We start from the raw sequence: 8,332 nt of genomic DNA, 5'->3' as shown, positions 1-8,332 counted from the left end.
CACATAAACTCATAATACTGATCGTCACCGAACGTTAAGCGTGCGGACCCTACGGGTTCGAGAACTATGTAGACATGAGCGAGACACGTCTTCGGTCAATAACCAATAGCGGAACCTGGATGCTCATATTGGCTCCCACATATTCTACGAAGATCTTTATCGGTCAAACCGCATAACAACATACGTTGTTCCCTTTGTCATCGGTATGTTACTTGTCCGAGATTCGATCGTCGGTATCTCAATACCTAGTTCAATCTCGTTACCGGCAAGTCTCTTTACTCGTTCTGTAATACATCATCCCGCAACTAACTCATTAGTTACAATGTTTGCAAGGCTTATAGTGATGTGCATTACCGAGTGGGCCCAGAGATACCTCTCCGACAATCGGAGTGACAAATCCTAATCTCGATCTATGCCAACTCAACAAGTACCATCGGAGACACCTGTAGAGCACCTTTATAATCACCCAGTTACGTTGTGACTTTTGGTAGCACACAAAGTGTTCCTCCGGTATTCGGGAGTTGCATAATCTCATAGTCATAGGAACATGTATAAGTCATGAACAAAGCAATAGCAACATACTAAACGATCAAGTGCTAAGCTAACGGAATGGGTCAAGTCAATCACATCATTCTCTAATGATGTGATCCCGTTAATCAAATGACAACTCATGTCTATGGCTAGGAAACTTAACCATCTTTGATTCAACGAGCTAGTCAAGTAGAGGCATACTAGAGGTACTCTGTTTGTCTATGTATTCACACATGTACTAAGTTTCCGGTTAATACAATTCTAGCATGAATAATAAATATTTATCATGAAATAAGAAAATAAATAATAACTTTATTATTGCCTCTAGGGCATATTTCCTTCAGAGCTCACTCTCGACATTGGTTGGGTGGCTTCCTTGTCCGCTTGTGCGATGGGGGTGTCGGCTCGGTCGATGCGCCCCAGAGGGGGCGGTCTGACTCTATGTTGGGGCGGCGGCCCCGGATATGGTGCGACGTTCATGGTCTGCGAGCGGTTGCCTTGACCAGCGTGGGCTGCGGGCAGCTGGGCTGTGCGGCGTTGCTGCTCGAGGAGAGCGGTGGTATGTCGGGGCGGCGGCCCCGGAAGGCGGTGCCGGTGGAGTGCGTTGGGCACGACGGAGCGGTGGATGTCGGGGCGCCGGCCCCGAGAGGATCTCTGTGGCGACCAGGCTTTTGTGGCAACGATGATGGTGGGAGCGATGTCGGCGACGCGGCAATGGCTGCGGTAGTCGGCTCTTCTCCGGTGTGTCCGCGGTTTTGCCTCGGTTTGTTTGTTGCTGTGGAGTCGAAGCTGCGGTGGCGGGGCCCTGTGGTATACGATGACTGGCTGCAAGTGGCCCGTTCGGCGATTTTTCGTGGCGCCAGCTTGCGCTTGGTTTTGTTCTTCTGAGTTCTCCGTCAGAGTCGGAGTTGCGTTGTCTGGCCGCAGGTCGACATGTTGTCGATTAGGGTGGGCTTTGCCCTGAGTGTGCTTGTCTCTGGGAGTGGGCTTGGCCCTTGTTGTTCCGGGTTTTGCCCGGTTTTCCGTAATTAACTGGGCAATTCTTTTCTGCTTAATTAATAGATGAGGCAATCTTTGCCTCCGTTTCGAAAAAACGGTCATTATTGTCCTCACCATATCACTTGCGAGACTGATTTAAGATGTGTGTGGGGCGGAGGTTAGGGACGGGGCAGTAGGTCCTGCTGTAAGTGAGAGAGAGAGATAGGGGAGTGACGTTGGATTTTAAGGAGATATGTTTTTTTAGACAATCTCGCCAAGCTTTTATTCAACGGTCACAATGTCTACAGGGGTGAAAGGAATACCAACGGGCTGGCCTAACCAAACATGGCCACGACTTAACTGGCGCCGCGTATTGATTCGGGAAAGGGGAATGGGTCATGGGCCAAATTGGAGAGAAAGGGGAGTTGGGTTGCGCTGTTGCTGTGGCTGTTTCGGCCCTGGTGAATAGTTGGTTTAATCTAATTTGATTTAATTTGAACAGGAAATGAATATGGCTCAAAATAATGCCATTTCATTTCCAAAAGAAATCACAAAAAATTTAGGCCCAATATATAGCATAGGAAAAAATATTTCCAGGCCCAATGTAGTTTTGTAAATTCATTTTCATGCAACAGGCCTTATAATACACTCATTTAAGTACTTCCCTAAATTCAGTTTAGGGTTTATAAAATACCCAAATTCATTCTTATGAACTCCAGATGATGCAAATATCATGTGATGGATATAATGATTTGTTAACATCCAACGACTAATTAAACATGCTCTACAAATGTTTGAACATAATCCTTTCGCAATGAGACTGAGAACTGATGGTCAAACAAATGTCTAGCAGTAGTTTATGATGTTTTAGTGTTCATATGCTTGCTTGAGAGATAGATATGTTGTCTGATGGTCAGTGCTTAATTTGTTCATGATTTCACATTAGAGAAGTTGGTATCATTACCTTTTCTGGTGGCGATTTTTTTATATCCCTTTTGTTTTTTGACTTGGCACAGATTTTGGAAGCTAGAGAGAAGTTGTGACAGAAAATTTGCAGTATACTGTCAGACAAACCTAGAGAGCAATGAAGACACAGTAGCTAGCTCTTACTTTGAGTAATGCACATGGTACTGTACCTATACCTGTAGAGGTTGTCAGCGTATTGAAAGGTGAGGATGCTTCCGCCGGGCCCACATCTCCAGATTATGGTATACTTGAAGAGTTAAAAGCACCAGGAGTCCCTGAACTTGCTCTCAATGTGGTAATTTAGTCCTACAACTTGAAATTTGACCCTACCCAGTCCTGAACTTGCTCAAGATGTGCAAATCTAGTCCTGGCGAATCAGAGCCTGCCATGTGGACGCGTGGGTGCGCACCCGGTCAGCGCGTCGCATTTTGCAAAGAGCCCCCTGGCGTTGCTCTGAATCAACCCGCACTACCAGCACGGGGGCACCTGAATTTATTAACCTCATTTATTCTGTCGAGGGGGAGGAACTCCTGTAGCTTAAGCGCAGACATGCAAACTGTCTCTAATTCTTTTTCCTGAACTTAAGCGTGTGCACTCTGATCCTGAGATAGCATTGTCGTCTCTTGCCTTATCATGCACCCTTTTAGTTAAACAGACATGCAAACAAAATATTCACTCAGGCAAACATCAATAAATATGATATGCTAGCAGAAATAATTCTTTAGCAAATCCTCTAGATTTTTCAGATACGTGCTTGCTTATTTGTTCAATCAACAATCAAGTGTATAAGCTAGCAGGTACTGTTCTAAAAACAATTTCCTACATGAACGAGCTTGTGTAGCTAACTATACAACCCTATACAAACTCTACTGAATGTGTATATGACAGGTTTCCATTTGCGACGACATGCAAAGGTTAAATGGCCTGAACCTGATTCATGTTGCATATATATCCTCCACTGACATTATGTACTTTGCTGCTACAATGTACACTAACCATGACATTTCTTCCTCTGTTATTGTTAGAATTACAATCACTACTTCCCCCTAATCATCTTTCATAATCCGACATGAGCATAATCCCACACTGAATGGTTTTGTAACTGCTACAGTGCTAATTGTTGTCTCACACACTGGAATAGATTACAGTATGACCCACTTGACCAAAGATTTATTCCTGCACTACTTTGGTGCTTCTGATCCCCTATCCTTTTATCGAACTTCTAATTCTTCTTTCCTATCTGCATCTAGATTGTTTCATGGTGGCATTTTAATTCATAGAGCAGGTTTTTCTCTAGCAGGTAGTGTTCTAGGAAATGAGCTTGTGTAGCTAACTATGCAACTCTATACAAAGTTTACTGAATATGTGTATGACAGGTTTTCATTTGTGACGACCTGCAAGGGTTAAATGACCTGAACCTGATTCATGATGCATATATATCCTTCCCTGACACTATCATATATACACTAACCATGACATTTCTTCCTCTATTCTGGTCAGAACTACAATCTGATTACTACCCCCTAATCATCTTTCATAATCCCACAATGAATGGTTTTGTAACTGCTACTGTTTTAACATGATAAAATGGACAGCTCCTAACTGTTGTCTCACACACTGGTATAGATTACAGTATGACACACACTTTTGTACTTCTGATCCACCATTCTTTTTATCATAATCTGAATACTTCCTTTCCATCTGCATCTAGATTATTTCATGGTAGCATTTAAATTCATAGAGCAGATTTTTCTGTAACATGAGAATCTGATAAGAATAGAGACTAACCCAGAAACAAATCGATGATTAACATAACTGAATCTAAATCCTATAGCAGTCAGTCTGAAATTTCTTTGACTAAATATTGCAGAACCGATCAGGATCACAGAGAGTTACGGAATGGAGAAGATCACATCCCCATTAACAAAAACCAATGATTCACCTATCACCACCTGGGCTCGCAATGCAAACACGCAAGGAAAGAAATCATATTCCCATCAACAAGTTTTTCATGAAACATTCCTTAAAGAAATAGTTTATCAAGAAACATCTCAGGTACTGACATAGATTAATCCTATCCCCCAAATGAAGCCAAATCCTTTCTGAGTTCAGATAGTAGATAGAGAACCTTGGTAACCAACAACATACTCATAACGCATCCAACACTAGACAGAAAACAGCAACATAGTAAACTGCCATAGGCAAGGGCAAGTCTGACCCTTCTTCAGGTCGCTACTCTTCAGGTTCCAAGATGCTCAACCATCCGCAGCTGAGCAAAGACGGGGCGCTGGCAAAACAGACGATGAACAGGGTAAAGCCTTCCATCAAACAACAATGCCCAAACTCTAGGAGATCAAAGAGGGAACTCTCTCAGCACCAGCCACCACAGTAGACGGAGCCAGGCGGCCCATCTTGGCCAGGACCGCCCGGATCAGCTCTCGCTCCGAGGCTGGACTCCGAGGACGCTTGCATTGGATCGATTCATGACCCCGTCCCCTCCAGCTGACGCCGCTTTGCGGGAGGGCCTGGGGATCTCACCGGACTGGTGACCGAGTCGCCACCTGACGAGCAGGAGCTGGATCCGGAATCACTCCACGAAACCATGGCTGGGGCGGCTTGCTGGACGGCGGCGACGAGCTGCGGGCTTGAGCAGAGAGGAGAGCAGAGCAAAAGCAGAGAGGGAGTGAGTGCGGGGCTGTCTGGATCGGAGGGCAGACCGTGGTCTCGTAAAAAATTAATTCAGGTGCTTTCGTGTCCTGCGGGTTGATTCGAACCAACGCCAGGGGCCTCTTTGCAAAATGCCGTGCGCTGACCGGGTCGGGCACCCACGCGTCCACACGGCGCTCTGTGATTCGTCATGACCAAATTTGCACATTTGCTGCAAGTTCAAGGACTGGGTAGGGTCAAATTTCAAGTTCTAGTACTAAAGCATCACATTGAGAGCAAGTTCTAGGACTCCTGGTGCTTTTAACTCATACTTGAACCAATTCATCTGGAAGCACTATCAAAAGATTGATGTTGGAGCTGTTTCTTCAGATTACATCAGTGGTTGTGTGCCAACTTTTGCCCGTATTTAAAAGATGCCACTGAGTTGTCACAGTCTAGCACAAGCACACCCGACTTCCCCACAGATGATGTTGTAGCAAATGAGCAGTGTGTACCATTTGTAGACACTGCTCCATCAGCTGGGAAGAAGATGAACGGAAACGGCCATTGAGTGACCTCTACAAAAAGTTGTGATTCAGAAGGCTCATAGGTCATAGCGATGGCAGTGATTGGAAGAGGACACGTACGGGTGGTCCATGCAGAAAGCACGCACGTTCCAATAGCAGGCGACGCTGAGGACATGTCTTTGGGTGACCTGGAGGAAGATGGCGATGCAGCATGCAAGATAGCAATGGCGATCGAGTTTGGTCATCGCCTTCTTGGCGCATCTAGTCATTACAACGGGAGAGAAAAAAAATTACACATAGTACACAGCAAGCTCTAACACCTCCACCTTCGGCCTGACAATTAACCATCCTCATCGTCAGTGCACTGGACCCCCACAACAATCTTGCACGGCCGCGGCACCACCGGCGACGTTGGCGGCGAGTTGAGGGAGCGCCGGAGCAGGCATGACACGGCTGCCACAAGCTCCTTTGTCGCCTTCCCTAAAAAGTTCAACACAATAAATAGAGAGAGTTTGGCTAGAAATAAAATAAATTGCACTTGAACACTTAGCTGCAAGAGCAGAGGAGATTTAAACTTTCAAGAGTTATAACCCATCTTGTTGTTCAAACTATTAGGACATTGCATTTGCATTACATGTAGAATGGTAACACGTACAAGCATGACCCGTATTTTGTTTGTATACTATTCAAATCACTAACGATCATTTATAATCACTGGTTTTTCTCCTCATTCCCATACAGTAAGGACACATGTACACGTACGGCCTATGTCTTATTGCTGCTATTAAAAATCACTAGCACATATGCCCGTGCGTTGCAACAGGAAAAATTGATGTTTTATGCAAGTATAATGTCCCACAACACTCGATTCATCGAAGATCCAAACAGAAGGTCATGTTTCAATTCCCACAATGTTGATTTATTTTGACCTAATTACTTTTCGCGATCTCTATGAAAGCCCATAAATAACCCATCAACATATAAGTACGTGGCCCAGATCGCTTAGCCTGTGTACGGGCCAACCGTACGAAACTTTAGCGTGCGCTCAAACCAAACGAAACGAAAAGGACTAAGCCAAACCAAGAATACCTATTCCCTTTAAGGGATCCTTTTATACAAAGGAATTTCATAGGATTTTTACATGATTTGGATCCTTAGGATTTTTTCCTGTGATGTTCGTTTGATTTGTAGGATTGGAATCCTTAGGATTTTTTCATAGGATTCATTTGTACTACATTTTGGAGGAAATTTCCCATCCACTCAAACTTCTTTGTAGAATTTCTTTGCTTTTCCTGTGCTATCAAACGCTTCTCTAAATCCCATAGGATACAAGAGGACATCACACTCTATTCCTACATTTTTCCTGTTTCCGTGTTTTGAGAATCCTGCGAATCAAAGAGGCCCTAATAGTAGGTATAGACTGGCGACCATTCATAAACACTATTATCTCTCCACATTCTACAAATAAAGTATTCCTAACCAAACATAAATTGTCTTATTTCAAATATGCAAAATGCATTATTATAAAATCGGGAGCAAATCCATGAAACGGGAAGAGTCAGATAATTCTGACACCAAACAAAATAAAATAAGTAAGGGCACACTGGACTATTTGGCCGGTTCGGTTTGTACAATTTGGCCCGAAAACACCACCGGTCAGGTTTGGATTTTGTCCGGCCCGACCAAGTGGACCGAGAACTGCTACCCCCCCCCCCCCTCCGGCCATGTGCCCCTCGACACGAGCTCGGGGGATGTTGCTCCTTTGTTGACGCATAGATCCACTGTGACGCGCGGGAAGCGACACCTTCGGGCCGCCGTCCATGTCCACAGCGTTGTACTTGGACAGCCCCTGTACTTGACCATCCACCGCGGCATGAACTGGATTGAATTGGGCGCTGCCGTCGAGGTGAACCTCGAGTGGTGTTCTAGTTCCCCGAGAACAGCATGCTCAGCGAGTAGCTGCACGTCCACAACAACGAGGTGCTCGGGTGGAGCCAACGCGTGTAGGTCGCGCTGGACGTGGAAGGCGGGTTTAACTACCTGCACAACTACACTGACCCTCCGAGTAATGCTAGACGTACGGGCGTTCTACGGAGGATTTAGAGGCTCGTTGGGAGTGATTGGTTGGAATTTGATTAAGGGGGACGGCCCCACCAGTGAAAATCAGGGGGTGCAATCAGATTAGGCCACGTTGACATCCCGTAAAAGTCCGTTAGAAGTTGCCCGTATCTTTAGCATTATTGCTGACCCTCCCTATACCTGGCCATGGGAAGCCCGGCCCGGCCAGCCCGGCCCGAAAAAGCCCGACCAGGCCCGGCCCGACGCTGCTCCCGGGCCAGGCTCGGGCCTAGATTTTGAGCCCGGTGGCCGGGCCGGGCCCGGGCCCATCGTTTTTGCACTTTTCTGTGTTCGGGCCGGGCTTGGGCCCAGAAAACAGGCCCGATGGCCGGGCCGGGCCGGGCCCGGGCCTGGGTTTTTTGCCTCGGGCTTGGCTAGGCCCGGCCCGAGGTATGGCCAGGTCTAACCCTCCCTATGTGCACAAGAGTCTCAAGAGCAGCAACGTCCTCCTCAATGCATGCTTCCGCACCAAGCTCTCAAACAACACCTTTGCGCTCGGAATCACGGACCACACCGAGGACGACGTCTGTGGTTGACCCGACAATGCAAGTTAACAGCTCCTGTCA

The 8,332-nt window shown here is 46.2% G+C and overlaps 1 long non-coding RNA gene across 1 annotated transcript; it reads right to left on the bottom strand.

Annotated features, from left to right (window-relative positions):
- Positions 1-4,441: 4,441 nt before the first annotated feature.
- Positions 4,442-5,170, bottom strand: LOC123099754 (uncharacterized). Its single transcript, XR_006448225.1, has 2 exons — positions 4,853-5,170; positions 4,442-4,762 (listed from the first exon to the last, which is right to left on the bottom strand). It is a non-coding gene; the product is annotated as an uncharacterized lncRNA (long non-coding RNA).
- Between the last annotated feature and the right edge of the window lie 3,162 nt (positions 5,171-8,332).

This window comes from Triticum aestivum, chromosome 4D (genome assembly GCF_018294505.1).
Source record: "Triticum aestivum cultivar Chinese Spring chromosome 4D, IWGSC CS RefSeq v2.1, whole genome shotgun sequence".
NCBI classification, from domain to species: Eukaryota; Viridiplantae; Streptophyta; class Magnoliopsida; order Poales; family Poaceae; genus Triticum; species Triticum aestivum.
The sequence above is the reverse complement of the archived record's forward strand: the minus strand, read 5'-3'. Positions and strand labels throughout refer to the sequence as shown.